Raw genomic sequence first — 13,847 nt, 5'->3', positions numbered from 1 at the left:
TAAGTTAGTTTTCAGTGTGCAACTTTTCGAAAAGAATTTTTTTGAAAAATTTTGGACTTTTTTTGAAAATTGTAGTGTACCTAATCGCCATTACTTTCTAACTAAATTATGTCGAGAGATGATTTTCATTGCTTGGAATTCGTCCATGCCAAACCATATAAACCAATGAATTTTAACTTGGTCCTGACAGTTTTCGAAAAGGCAACTCTTTTGGAACATTTTTAGTAATTTATAAAGAACTCTCTTAATAGATCACGTAGAAAAATAATTGTCGTTTCTGTAAAATATCTTCCAACCAATTCATTTGAACCTAGCTCTGATAAATTGTCGAAAAGGTAACTTTTTTGAAAAATTTTCCATAATGCTTAATTAATGCTAAAGCTAATAGAGCTTTTGACGCCATTAAGTTCGTTTCACCAAAGTTCTTTTTATAGCCAACCCACCCTTCATAGTTTTTCGAAAAGGTAACTTTTTTAGAATGTCAATAATTTTGGAAACTTTAAATGTATAGATATACTCGTAGCAATAACACCTTGACTAAAGCATCTAGAAAGATGATTCTGACACCTCTTCGAGACTCTCCTGTTGAATCCATTTTTCGTCTAGGACCTACTGCAAACTTCCGAAAAAATTCTTCTTCCATTTTTTTTACGCAACACTCTTTCTGGAGATACTTTCAGAAGATATCATTCTACTGTCTCTCTAGAATTAGATTTCTGGGGCAGCATCTGTTATGTTGCGTTTTATACCGCAAGGTGGCCAGCTTTGATGCAAATATCATCGAGTTGGCGGCAGTAAATGACCGCTCGCTTGTATAATTGCATGTACCGCACCACTTCTTTTAAAAACCCATAAAGTAACTTAAGTGAAGTGTAAAATTACACCAGCTACCGGTTTCATGCACCTAGTGAGTTCCAAAGTTTCCAGACTGACCATCTATGAATGTAAAAGTCTTCAGAAGAAAATTCAAGATCAAAGAGCTCAGGGGCTCTTCCTCTTGGCATTCCACCACGAAGAATGGGTTCGGAAAGAGGTTGTAGCAAATCTTGTCAAAGAAGGTTTTACAGTGTTCAATTTTTTTTTTCAAAAAATTTACATTGAAGAATTTTGGGCATAATAATATTGTTGACAGGATTGTATAAGAGTCGTGATTTTCCTGGTGATCTGACCAGATGAGATCATCTGTAGGGGCTTTAACGCGCGTTAAAATCTGATCGTTCGGTTCATTGGCTCCAATGAATGCTTCATAATAAATCACACGGTGTATGCAGCAAGTGGATGTCACATTAAAAGCACTTATCGCTTTTTATTTAGTGCGGCCGATTTTCAGTGCTCGATGGCGATTTGTCCGTGAAATTGGTTCGAAAGTTGTCATCGAAACCTGAAAATTTTACAACGATTCTGTTCGATTTAAATTAATTTAAACAGAGATAAGCGCGTACGAATCCATTAAAGTGCACCGGTCGTTCACCTCTGACAATTGTTTATTCATATTTTTTTCACTAATTAAAATATAAAGTCAGCGTCGTATCAATTGAATATTTTAAGGAGTGATAGGATGGTTTGCTGCGTTCGAGACTTATCGCTCACGGTTTAATGGTCGAATTGCGATAATTTATTTCCCATAGGATTATCACTCGCTCGTTGTTATGTAAATGTTTTCATTTTTTCCTGATGGATAAAGTGATTTTTTCTGCCGTTTCGCCGGGTTTTATTTTATTGCTATAATTTTCTCTCTTGATCGCACATTAAAATCTCCACAAAATAATTAACCACTCTGGGTTCTGATTATATCCATTTTGACCCAACCTCTATTTTAGGACGCCAAATTTAAATCCAGCGTTGCAGGAAAAAAAAAACAAAATGAAGCTTTGACAGCTGCGACAAGTCAAAAATTCGAAGAAAACAACACATTTTAAGATGTCAAATGGGCAAGAATTGGGTTCCTGAAGACCCACAGGTTGATGAGAACATCATTTCAGAAGTTTCTAGAGATGTTTCAAGAGCTTAGAACATGCAAAAAAACTTGAGTTGTCGAGAAACTAATCTCCCTTTTCTCTCTTTAAAATGAATTTTTTCCAGAAAATCCATCACCAACAACTGTTTAGCATTCTTGTCATGTACAGCCGAAACGAAAGCTGCATTCGGTTGCATTCACGACACTTTCAACAATCTAAGAAATAAATTATTATTACCGATTGTGAAAATGTCGTGATGATCGCTTCTTGTTTGCTCATTTTTCGCGGCGAGAAAGTGTCCCAAAACATTTCCATTTCTTCTTGCATATTCTTCATTTCTTCCTCATTTCCAAACAAAAAAATATTTGCTGGTTAAAATATGAAAAACGCAAATCTAGTGTTTTCAAAGTTGCCGCTTTGGTTGCGTCACAGCTGCTAGGATCAACGCGATTGGCTGAAACAACAATTTGTGTTCAGCTTTCAAAAAAATCAGCATTCTTGAAATCTGTTTGTTTTCGAAGAAATGATGAAACAATGAATCATTATTGCTATAACAAAAGAAAATAATTTCTAATGATACAAGTATGTAATTGTGACATTAGGTTATGTTTGTGTCGAGGTAATTGACAGGTGCGGTATGGATTTATCAACGACAACCATTTGGTCAGCACCTGTCACGTGTGTAAACAACAACGTAAGTCGACACTCGAAGTTATCAGCAATGACGTCATGCTTGATTTGTGTTTTTCTTTGAGTTATTTATTTTTTGATTAACACTTTTTGGGAGTTCTTGACAGTTTGGGCCTTTGTGGGGGTTAGCCGACGTAATTATGGAATTTGAAGGAAGAAGTAGTGAGTTAACGATCCGGCGGCACCTCGTAAATCCGACATCTTCATATTTACATTTACGTCACAATATTTTAAGGTTGAGTAGGCAGGTGACGTAGGAGTAGCAAGGATAGACGTCACAGAGTGTGGGTCGAGCAGATTGTAGCAGCCGGTAAATCAGGCGAACGGTGGGAAAGGGAATGGCGAAAATGAGAAAGGAAAAGGATGATGAGAATGGGCGAGCGCAAGGTCTGATGGGATTCGGGAGTGACGGGAGTCGGGACCGGGAGAGAAGATGTTTGCTCGGAGCGAAAGACGGACGGCCAGATTAACTTGATGCACGGGAAAAACGCAATAGTGCCATTACGGCAAGTGGGGTGGGGGGGAGAAACCGGAAAACGGAAAGGATTTTTCGAGGCCCCGAGAGCAACAACATCGAATATTAATAATTATTAACCCGTGACAGTTTTATTGGGCTATTAATTATCAGGCGATAAATCATTTGACCGAATATTTCCAAACCGCGAACAGATCTTTCCGCGAGCTTTTCTACGATTAAGTAAGATGAAAGCTGAGAATTAATTTCAAAAATTATTACTCATAAATTAGACGGGCCATTAAAAAATTTACTGTTGCAAGATGAAGGCAAGATAAGGCGAAGAACTGTCAACAAATTTGCAAAATTACTTTTGTGGTTTATGGCTTGAGCTTTTATTGATTTATCATCAAAAACGTCACGAAATAGAAATTTTCGAAAAATTTTTCAAATTGAAAATTTCAAAAAACAAAAAGTGAAAATGAAATATTTGAATAAAAAAGTTGAAAAACGAGATATTTTCCAAATTTTAAAATCAGACACTGAAGTCACAAAGCAAAAGAGTTTGAAAAAATCGTGAGTCGAGACTTAGATATTTCAAGGATAAAAAAATGGAAAAACCTGAGAAACTTTTGTTAGTACTTTTGAAGTGTCACGAACTGAAAAAATGTTTACAAAGACTTGAATTCTGTTTGCAAGAAATGAAAAAGTTCTTGGACGTGTTCGAACAAAATCAGAACATCGGAAGATTTTGACATTCTGAAATGTCGCAACGAGTTAAATGGAAAGGAGAAATTTTTTGAAAAATTGAAAAATGAAAAAATGGCATTCTAAATATATAATTTGATACCAACAGAGATAGCATGAATTGAATTATCACCTGAAATCTTTTCTTTGACTTATTATCAAAATCGTCAATAGAAATTTTCGAATTTTTTTTAAAATCAAAATTTTCCAAAAATAAAAAGTGATAATTAGATACATACTTACTTGAATAAAAAAATTCAAAAACGAGATATTTTCCAAATTCTAAAATCAAAGTCAGAAGATTTTGACTAGATTACGATATTATGTCATGTAATAAGAATAGTCAGATACTAATGTCGTGTGTCCAAAGTGGAAAGTAAACAAACAATTCTGGAAAAATCTTGAGTCGAGTCTTATTTCAAGGATAAAAAGACTGGAAAAACCTGGGAAACTTTTCTTAGTACATACTTTTGAAGTGGTACGAACTGACAAAATGGTCAGTATAGAAATTTGAAAAAGTGTCAACAAAAACTTCTGTTTGAGAAAAAATGACAGTTTTTGGATGTGTTCACAAAAATCAGTCAGAAAATTTTGTATAAACTTAAAACATTAGCTTGAAGAGTTCGGACATTGAGGAGCGAAATGGAAAGGCGAAATTTTTTGAAAAATTGACAAATGAAAACATATTCTAAATACAAAAATTTGAAAAACGAGATAATTTCAAAATTATATGTAATGTATATAAAAATCAAAAAGTCAAAAGATTTTGACTAGATTGTGATATTATCTCACGTGATAAGAATAGTCAGACACTAATGATGTGAGTGTACAAAGTGGAAAGTAAAAAAATTTTGAAAAATCTTGAGTCGTCTTGTTTCAAGGATAAAAAAATGGAAAAACGTGAGAAACTTTTATTGATCCTTTTGAAGTGTCACGAACTGACAAAATGGTCATTATAGAAATTTGAAAAAGTGTACAGACTTCTGTTTTAAAAAAAGAGAGCTCTTGGACGTGTTCGAAAAAATCAGAAAATCAAAAGATTTTGTATAGAGTTTGGACATTCTGAAATGTCGCGAGGAGCAAAATGGAAACGAGAAATTTTTTGAAAAATTGAAAAATAAAAGAATGACATTCTAAATTATATTATTTGATACTAACAGAGATAGTATGAACTGCGTTATCAGATGAGACTTTTCCAGGAACGAATATTTATTTAGGCAGAACGTCACTTACTGAAACTAGTACAACTAGAATTGCTCGCGTGTGAATTGGTACGATTCCGTCAGAGTAAATGAGATTATCGACATTTGCAGCAGGTTCGATAAATAGAACAATAGCAAGAATTTTGTAAGACTCACGACCGACCCGAATCTACTTTCTACAAATAGTTGTCAATGAGGACTTGTGTGTAATCGGTCGAATTAAAACGATCCCTCAAAGTTTCCATCACCTGATACATAATAATAACAAATCCGGTATCGCTTCCATTAGTATAATTAGATGCAGTGTTTTATATTATAAAACACGTGTCAGATAGTCATAATAAATGAGACGGTGCACGCAAGACAAGCTCACTTTAACGTATTTGTAACTGATTCGCTTTCTCTTCCATTGTGTCTGGCGTGAGTAGGCGCCTCTTATGTTCTCTATGTACAAACTTAATAAATAAATTGAGCTTGAAGCATCTGCATCCTTTTTAGGAGGGATCAAGCTTTTCGTAAAATCACAAAGACGAGACCAGTTTTTTCGGATTTTTGTCTAATTATTATCAAGAGAAGTACAAAACGCACAAGAATTTAATGACGCACCATCAAGGACGTACCTCTAATATTCACTACACAAGTACTAGTTCCACATTACCATACTGAAATAACTGGATCAGTTACAACAGTTTCGATCAATCAAAGTGTACACATCTCAAGAATTTTTTTTGACGAGAAAGTTCCAAAGATCAATAAACTGTACCCTCCTAGAATTGCAGCTCCAAATCTTTGATTCTTCGCCGCGACGATAAATAATTTACAAGGAAAAACAAATCAATAAAATCTATTACGCAGCGCAACTTATTGATATTTTCGTATTTCGGTGTAGTCATTGGTCGTCGACTAATTAATAAAATGAAATATTCCATCAGCAGTTTTGATAAGTTGACGCGACCTTCTGACCAGTGCTACTAGGTGAAGGTGGTACCTCTTGAATTAATTCGAAATCTCGCATCACCACACGATTTTCGAGCTGGTTTTTTATGCGAGCACCCAATTAGTTGCTATAAAGAAATCAAGCAATTATCATCGTAAATTAGTAATTTATTATTGCATTGTTCTCGGGCCTACGTACCAGATTTGATCCGATACGAAGAGATGTCCGATGGGTGGGTGGACGAATTTTTGCGACGGGATCAGCTCGCAACTGGTGGTTAGACAGATCGCGAAGGACAAGATTGTTTATCAATGGAAATAGAAAAACTAGTTGCCGGATTGAACCGACGAAAACAATTCTATTAGCATAACGCGGTCGTATATCAGAAAAATGGTCGAATTTTGGGTACATCAAGGATACACGTGATGACTTTCCCTGATTGTGGAAAGATACAAGATTGTTTTTTCATTGTTGGTAATGTCATTGCGTCTTAATTAAATTCGAGTGAAACAGCGAAGGTAAAGCAGACTTGTCGGTTTTTAAGACGTCGTAACACTCTGGATATTTTTAATTATTTAATGACTATCAATTAGGAGATTATTTTGTAAAGCGTTTGACATTTTCTGCGTCTACCGTTTTTGACGTGGCGTGCAATACGTGTTGATTGTAATTTGCAACGCGTTTGACGCCCACTCGAGATAACAATCTGGGTCAAATGCCCATCATACCTAAATTACGAAAATTCTTCATTCGCTCTATCTCGGCAAATTATCGACGGAGACTGACGATGCTATTATAAGCTTTTACTTGAGAGGGATCGAAAAATTCTTGTCCTAAATAGATTGTCTTTTGAAACGAGTGGAGGCTTAATTGGCCAACGGTGTTGCAAATATGGGCGATCGTTTAATAAGTGGAAAGTTCAGGAGGATGTAAATTGGATTTTTTTACGGTGTTGAAAGAGTACAGCACCTCAGCAAAAACTTACAACTCGCTTTTGACTGGCCTAATTTTTTACCATTTAGATGGATAGATGGATAGATAGATTTAGATGTTACCTGTTGATACCTTGGAGACATAAATTAGTACTGTAGATAAAATATTTTGTTCTGTTCTTAGAAATTAACAACTGAGAACTTGAAAGAAATTAAGTCTGAGATATTTTCAGGATATATTTTTAAAAATGCAATTTTTGTTACTTGTGGAAAAAAATAGAAAGTAGATTTTCAGAAATTAAATTCTATTAATTTCTGACATGTTGGAGAAGAACATTTTGGGTCAATTGGCACAAAAGTATAGTTGGCAAGTCAGAAACAGAAATTAGGAAACGTGAGTGTTCAAGAGATTTTCTGTTTCTTCTGTTTCCATTTAGATTAAAATTTTCGTTTCAGAAAATTAGAAAGTAGAAGAAAACCTGACAGGAAATTAATGCACAAAAGTATTTTTTAGATCATTGTTGTGAGTGAACAAAAATGGTAAGTAAAAATTTTTGAAAAAGAAGAAGAAAGCTATAAAAAATCAGAAAACTTGAGCGGATTTTATGTGGATCGTGAGCGAGAAAAAATGTGAAATAGTTATTTACAGTAAGTGTGAGGAAGGCAAAGCTTTCGTTCACGCGAATTTTTTTTCTTCGATAGCTCTTTAGAAAGTGACCCTGTAACTTTGTATTTTAAATTTTAAATAAAAATAAATCACATTTTTAAGACGGATCTGTTGCTATAGAAAAAAATAATATACAAAATAAATAAAGTTCTGTGGAAATTGATGATATCCTGGAAGAGGCGGGGTACCAAATATTGTCTAAAAAATTAAAATTACGGTACCAGAAAGCCAGTGAGTGAAAGACAGTGAACGAAAAACGATGTGCGAAAGTAATGTGAACGAAATTTGAAAAATTGTATATCGACAGCTCAGATTGAATAATCTGAAGGGCTGGAAAATGTTCGTTCAAATTGCAGTACTTTGACATGTTTTAAATGTCACGAACTGATTGAATTACAAATTTTGAAAATTTTAAAATTCAGAAAAAAAAATTCCCAAACATTAATAATAACATTTCACGTTTCAAGGTTTCTGTGACCACTTCTTTGCCTTATTTGTGTCTTTTATATCTGTCTCGATTTCTGTTGCGCAAGGTAGATAATGCGCTTTTATTTTCCTCTGCCAGTCTTACTCACCAAATGAGAGCATCCATTCATTTTTGCTTTATTTATGCCGTTAATAAACAAGGATGACAAATCCGTCGGGGTGCAGCCTCCTGTCTCTTAGTCACGAATGAAATCACGGTCGAAGGGGCATCTCCATTTCGTCCTTTAATCCTTTAATCCTGACACCTCGTCGAAAAACTGACCTGCCGTTGGCCCCGTGAATTATCGCTACACCTAATGAAAACACGACGCAAATAGTCGCCAATTTAATGCAAAAATATTGTGTCGCCAGACCGTAATCCAAATCTTTTTTTATGTCTTACCAGTATGGTTCGAGGTCACTTTTGCTCGATTCCTGTTAGAGGCATGACGACAAATAAACATCGGATTTTTCGCCAATGACGATGGTCGAATTGTTTACGAGATCCAGAAAGAAGCGATTTTTTTTTCGTTCACGAGGAATGAAATCACGTCAGGACGATATTTCCCGCCGGATATTGCATTAACATCCGCCTACGGTGCACCCACACCCGAGGTCATCCTGCGAGCTGCTAATCAAGGCGATTAGGAATCAGGTACTACCGAAATCTTCGGCAAGAAACTGTGGGAAGGCCTTGGGAACGTTCAGCAATCAGAAGCAGATTTCACCGGAGTTTTCTCATGCCGGACCGAAACTGGACATTTTTTAAGTTAATTTAATTAGAGGTTCGGTCGGTACTAATTTGTTTATTTGCTCGTGTTCATGTCGCGTAATACAACCAAACTTCAATGTCATATGCGGGATATCACAACAATGTCATGCGAGAACAACACTTATTTTTTTCCACATGAATAAGAGAAGCAAAAGTCGCAGACATAACACGGATCATATTATTTGTCATTGCGGTACAAGCGATTTTTCTCCTGGCTCAGTCGGTAATGGTACTGCATCGTACCGAGATGCAATTGCAATCCACACTTTACTGGTTGGTACTAAGCAACCTTCATTCCCCTTGGCGCACATTATCTCTCTTATATTATCTTCGGGTACGCGTTCTAACTTTGGTACCACATCGAGTACCTACCATTACGCATTCCACATTGTATTCGTATATTACTATTAACAAACTAACGTTATTCAATGTGACTGTCAGTGAACGAACGCGGAAACGTCAAGAAAGACCGCTACACAGTACTTGATAGTCGCGCACCATATTCTCAGGTATCAGTTATCTTCCTATACCACCATAATATCCATCCAGCATAAAGTGCGATCATTAAATCCAACACGCTTACAAAAGCTACAAAGAGTGCCATTTTACAGTTGCGTAAATCATCAATGAAAAAGAATTTGTCGGCGGTACCGCCGATGACCACCAACAAACACTGTTGTAAAAATGTCTCGATTTAATGGTCGACGAAATCGGGTTAAATGGCTTAAAAGATTATAAAGCGGCAGTAAAGACGAGGAAGTAATTTATGGCAGGAGGGAAGAGCATGGTACTGCTTATTAGTAGATACTACTCTCGTAGTAAACTCCCTACAAATTACAAAAATTGATTCACAAGAACGAGTTAACTATAAATTGAATTATTTGACAATTAAGTGGTACCCAGTGGTACCTATTGGATCTATTATCGTTGATACGTCTGCACAACAATAATTATAATTACACTAGTTAAAGATGCCAACTAGCTGTAAAAAGTTCCGTTTTCTGTTGGTTGATTAACTATAAATAGAGGAAATTGTTAACGCGTGAAAGGAGTTTTTGACTCCTGTATGAAAAAAAAAAGTTAAAGAGTTACCTGATCCTTTTTATTTGTGAAATTGTGGAAATGTATTATCTCGTGGAAAGTTAAATGGTATTATTCATATTCTGGATAGGTTCGTATGTGATAGTTAAGAAAAATTGTTAAATAAGCTAGAAGAATCAGTTGTTGAACCACGTGGAGTTTGTAGAAAAAGTTAAAATGAGAGTGAGACACCGAAGACCTCTATATTTTCTGTGAATTAAACATAGAGACTATTTGATAGTTAAGTAAAATATGAATGAAGGAGGGTTTTGACTATTCTGTGGTAGAGAAAGACTTTCAACGTTAACAACTGGAAGGTAGGTACTACAAAAGAATTGAAACTATTTTTTGTTGAATTAATTACATGGAGATTGTTTGATAGTTAAATAAAATGTAAAAGTGGTACACCAAGAAAATTGGTTTGACGTGAATTAACTATAAATGGAGACTATTTGATAGTTAAATAAAATATGAGTTTGAAACATGTTTTTGATTAGTAAATAAAATATGAGCTTGGAGGATGTTTTTTATTAGTTTTAAAGCAAAATATGAAATAACACGAGTGTGGTTTTTGATTTGTGGCGTGATTTAATCAGCATCAGTTATAAAATCAGCAATTTCGCGAAATGAAGATTATCTTGTGGATGGTTAAATGTTACAAAATTATTAAATTTATTATTCTGGCGTCGTTCGCCGTTGATATCCGTACCGGTGAATAAATAATTCACAGTCTGTTTCCCAAATATTCCAATTTCTGCGAGTCTACATAGAATAATTGAAAGAAGCCATCACGAAGACAATAAATTACAGTGTGATGCGAAAGAAAGTAGGTGCATGTTCTTAATAACATCATATTTTATTACTGAAAATGGGATTGCCAAGGTTTCTGCGTTGCTAATATCATCATGACTTCAACTAGATTTAAATTATTCTATGTCATCGGAGAGCGGTTCAGCCAATTATCTTTTTAAAACGGGCCGCAATTAGCAGCCGGACAATCTCCGAAAATAAAGGTCAAAGACAAAGAAAACCGTGCAGTTTGTCGATTTTTCCTTTGCCGTGAAAACTCCCGCGTTCGGTTGTTTTCGCAAAAATATGCTCACGTAGCCTCCTCGTCTTTGTTCAGTAAATTGCCAACACATCAATGTATTCAGGAGTGGAAGGTTATTCTATTCTACCGTAACCAAACATTATCTCATTTGCATGTAGATGAGGTGTCGTACTAACTTGGTTCCGGGCCTACCGGAATTAAATCCGATAAAATGTTATTTTGTACCAGGCGGAAATTTTCCGGGCTCGAGACGTCGTCGCCGAATCAGGTGTCTCGATTTCTTCATTTGTGGAATCTCCCTCTGCGGGATAATTGATTGGGGGGAGAGTGGGCGCGTCGCAGTACATATTTGTTAAATGGTTTTGTGGCGACGCTCTGTATATTTAATCGGCGTTATTTTGTTCGAGTTGAACCACCCACGACACCGGCTCCCACTTCATGTGCGGGTAAGCCCACACGCACCTTCCCGTCTGGATTAAATTACGAAGCTCTTTAGTCTTCCAGTCCTCAAGGACTCGTGGTTTGTTTTAAAGAAGTGCGGGATACAATTACTGCTTCGTAACGACATTCCTGGCACAGTTAGCGAACAAGACGGCTTTTTACCGAGACTTGGAATACCTCCGTACAGGTGGTCCACCAAGACGTCACGAATTAATACGCTGAATATTTTGCACTCGCCGAGAGGAGAAAATATCAACGTCGAAAGATCGCATTTCAGATAAGCCAAATTATGTCGGAACTGTTTATACTTATTATGACATCAATTTGGCGAAAGTCCCTACAGTTCAATTTTTTTTCTGGCGACTTTCACCTTTGTGTTTTCAATTTTTATCCAGATTTTTGTTTCGTGGTACAACGAGAAGAGTTGTCGCACTTGTACCAGAAGTAATGAACGAGCTTACTCTCGCTCTTCCAACTTATTAATATTCGCTTAGTAGGACAGGACATGTTCTCGTGTGCTGTGATGAATTTGGCGCTACTTAATTTCTTTGACTTCCTCGACACCGCATCGATAAAGTGCCTTGTCTCATACTTGAGTACTAAAAAGGAATATCCGCATTAAAAGCGTTTCGCAGGAAAAGAATTCACTTTCCGGTCGTAACCAGAAGAATGTGAGAGCTTTTGCTTTTTGAACTTTTCAATTCTATGTCGAGAGGGTCACCAAAAAGTAAGAAAAGCTTTTGACATTTACCATTCCCTTTTCAGGACAAAGTATTTTATAAAATGGAGGTTAATTCTCTTCAAAAACAGAAATTGGGGAACCCCGGAGCTTTTGACCAGGTTTTAAATTTGTTTTAGGAAACGAGAATTGAAATCCACCAATAGAAAAAATTGAAACTAAAATTGCCAAATGAGTAGAAGAAATAAGAAGAAGCTATTGTTTAGGCATTTCTTGAAAGAAGCAGAACAGACTTTTGTCTTTTTTAAACACGAAATCTTGTGTCACCAGGTAAATAAGAAATTTCTATTTTAGTTGTAAAAAAAGAAAGAAGCATTTTAGGCTTATGTTGCTTCAATTAATAAGAAAGATTTTTGTTGTTTCAGAAATCAGACAGAAGATGAGTATTTAAAAAAAAAAATTGATACATAATTAAAATTTGGAGTAAATAACAAAAAAAAAAAATAGAGACGTTCTTATTTACCTCTGTTTCCGAAAGTGATTTTGGATAGTTTCAAGAGATAGGAAGTAATTTTTTTAGTGAGTTGTAACGGGCCTTCAAATAAATTTATATTTAGAGCAACCTATGGAAATTCAATTGTTTGCAACATTTTTCCAGCGTAGAAAATGACACAAGAAACGCCTGACATTTTAACGAAATAAAATTAGATTAGAAAATATGTATTTTTAATTTTTGTAGTGCATTCTCCCTATTCTCTCTCCACGAAATATGACAATATGAAATTGGGAAAAAGCTTACTATGCAACTCCGGAGAATAATTAGTTACCTACAAAAATTACTTTACACTGTTAAAAGAATTAGAATGTCTCCTACGCCTACTCTAAATATATATTTATTTGAAGGCCCGATAGTTTGATCACACAATCTCATACTTGATTGGTTACAAAGGAGAAAAATTATTCTTCTATTCGGCAAGTAAGAAGAGAGTGTTTATTTTTAATATAAAGAGATATGTAGGTACATACAGGGTGTTTCTGAAATAGGTGCATTAATTTTAACTGGTGATAAAACTCATCAAAAGGAACAACTTTTACCATTTTGGTAAAAAACGTTGCGTAACGGCTTAAAAAAATAGGAAAGATTTTCCTAAAACCGTTTATATCTGCAAAACTAAGCTACCTAAAAACGTGAAACAACCAGATTCTTACGAAGTGGATTTTTTGCTACACGGGTAGATTTATTTGAATTTCGATTTCGGCGTTAAAACACGTTTTCTGGATGAAAATGGATGTTTTTTTCCATATTAGTGCTGATCTCAATTAGCCATTGCAGTATTTAGTGGCGTACTGCTATTTTAGTGAAAAATCTCTCCAATTTATTTTTGGAATTAAACATCGTTTTTCGGCAAAATGGTAGATAGAAAAGTTGTTCCTTTTGACGAGTTCTATTACCAGTTAAAATTAATGCACCTATTTCAGAAACACCCTGTATGTATACATAATTAGAAGATTTGGAAAAAAATTTATGCTTCTGTTACACTATCGGGAACTAGCAATGTTCAGCAATGAATAATCAATGTTTTCCAAGAAGTAAAAAAATTTCTCATAATTTGTAGTTTCTTGTCATTAAACTTATGTAATTTTTTTTTTAACCAGAAACGAAAATTCCAAAATTTGAAAAATCTTCTGTTATTCATACCTAATTATTAATCCCATCAAATAAGAAAGTGTTTTTTGATCAGAAAGAAGTGAAGAAAATTTCAAGAAACTTT

Source organism: Tenebrio molitor, chromosome 7, assembly GCF_963966145.1.
Source record: "Tenebrio molitor chromosome 7, icTenMoli1.1, whole genome shotgun sequence".
Classification (NCBI taxonomy): domain Eukaryota; kingdom Metazoa; phylum Arthropoda; class Insecta; order Coleoptera; family Tenebrionidae; genus Tenebrio; species Tenebrio molitor.
Note: the sequence above shows the minus strand (reverse complement) of the source record.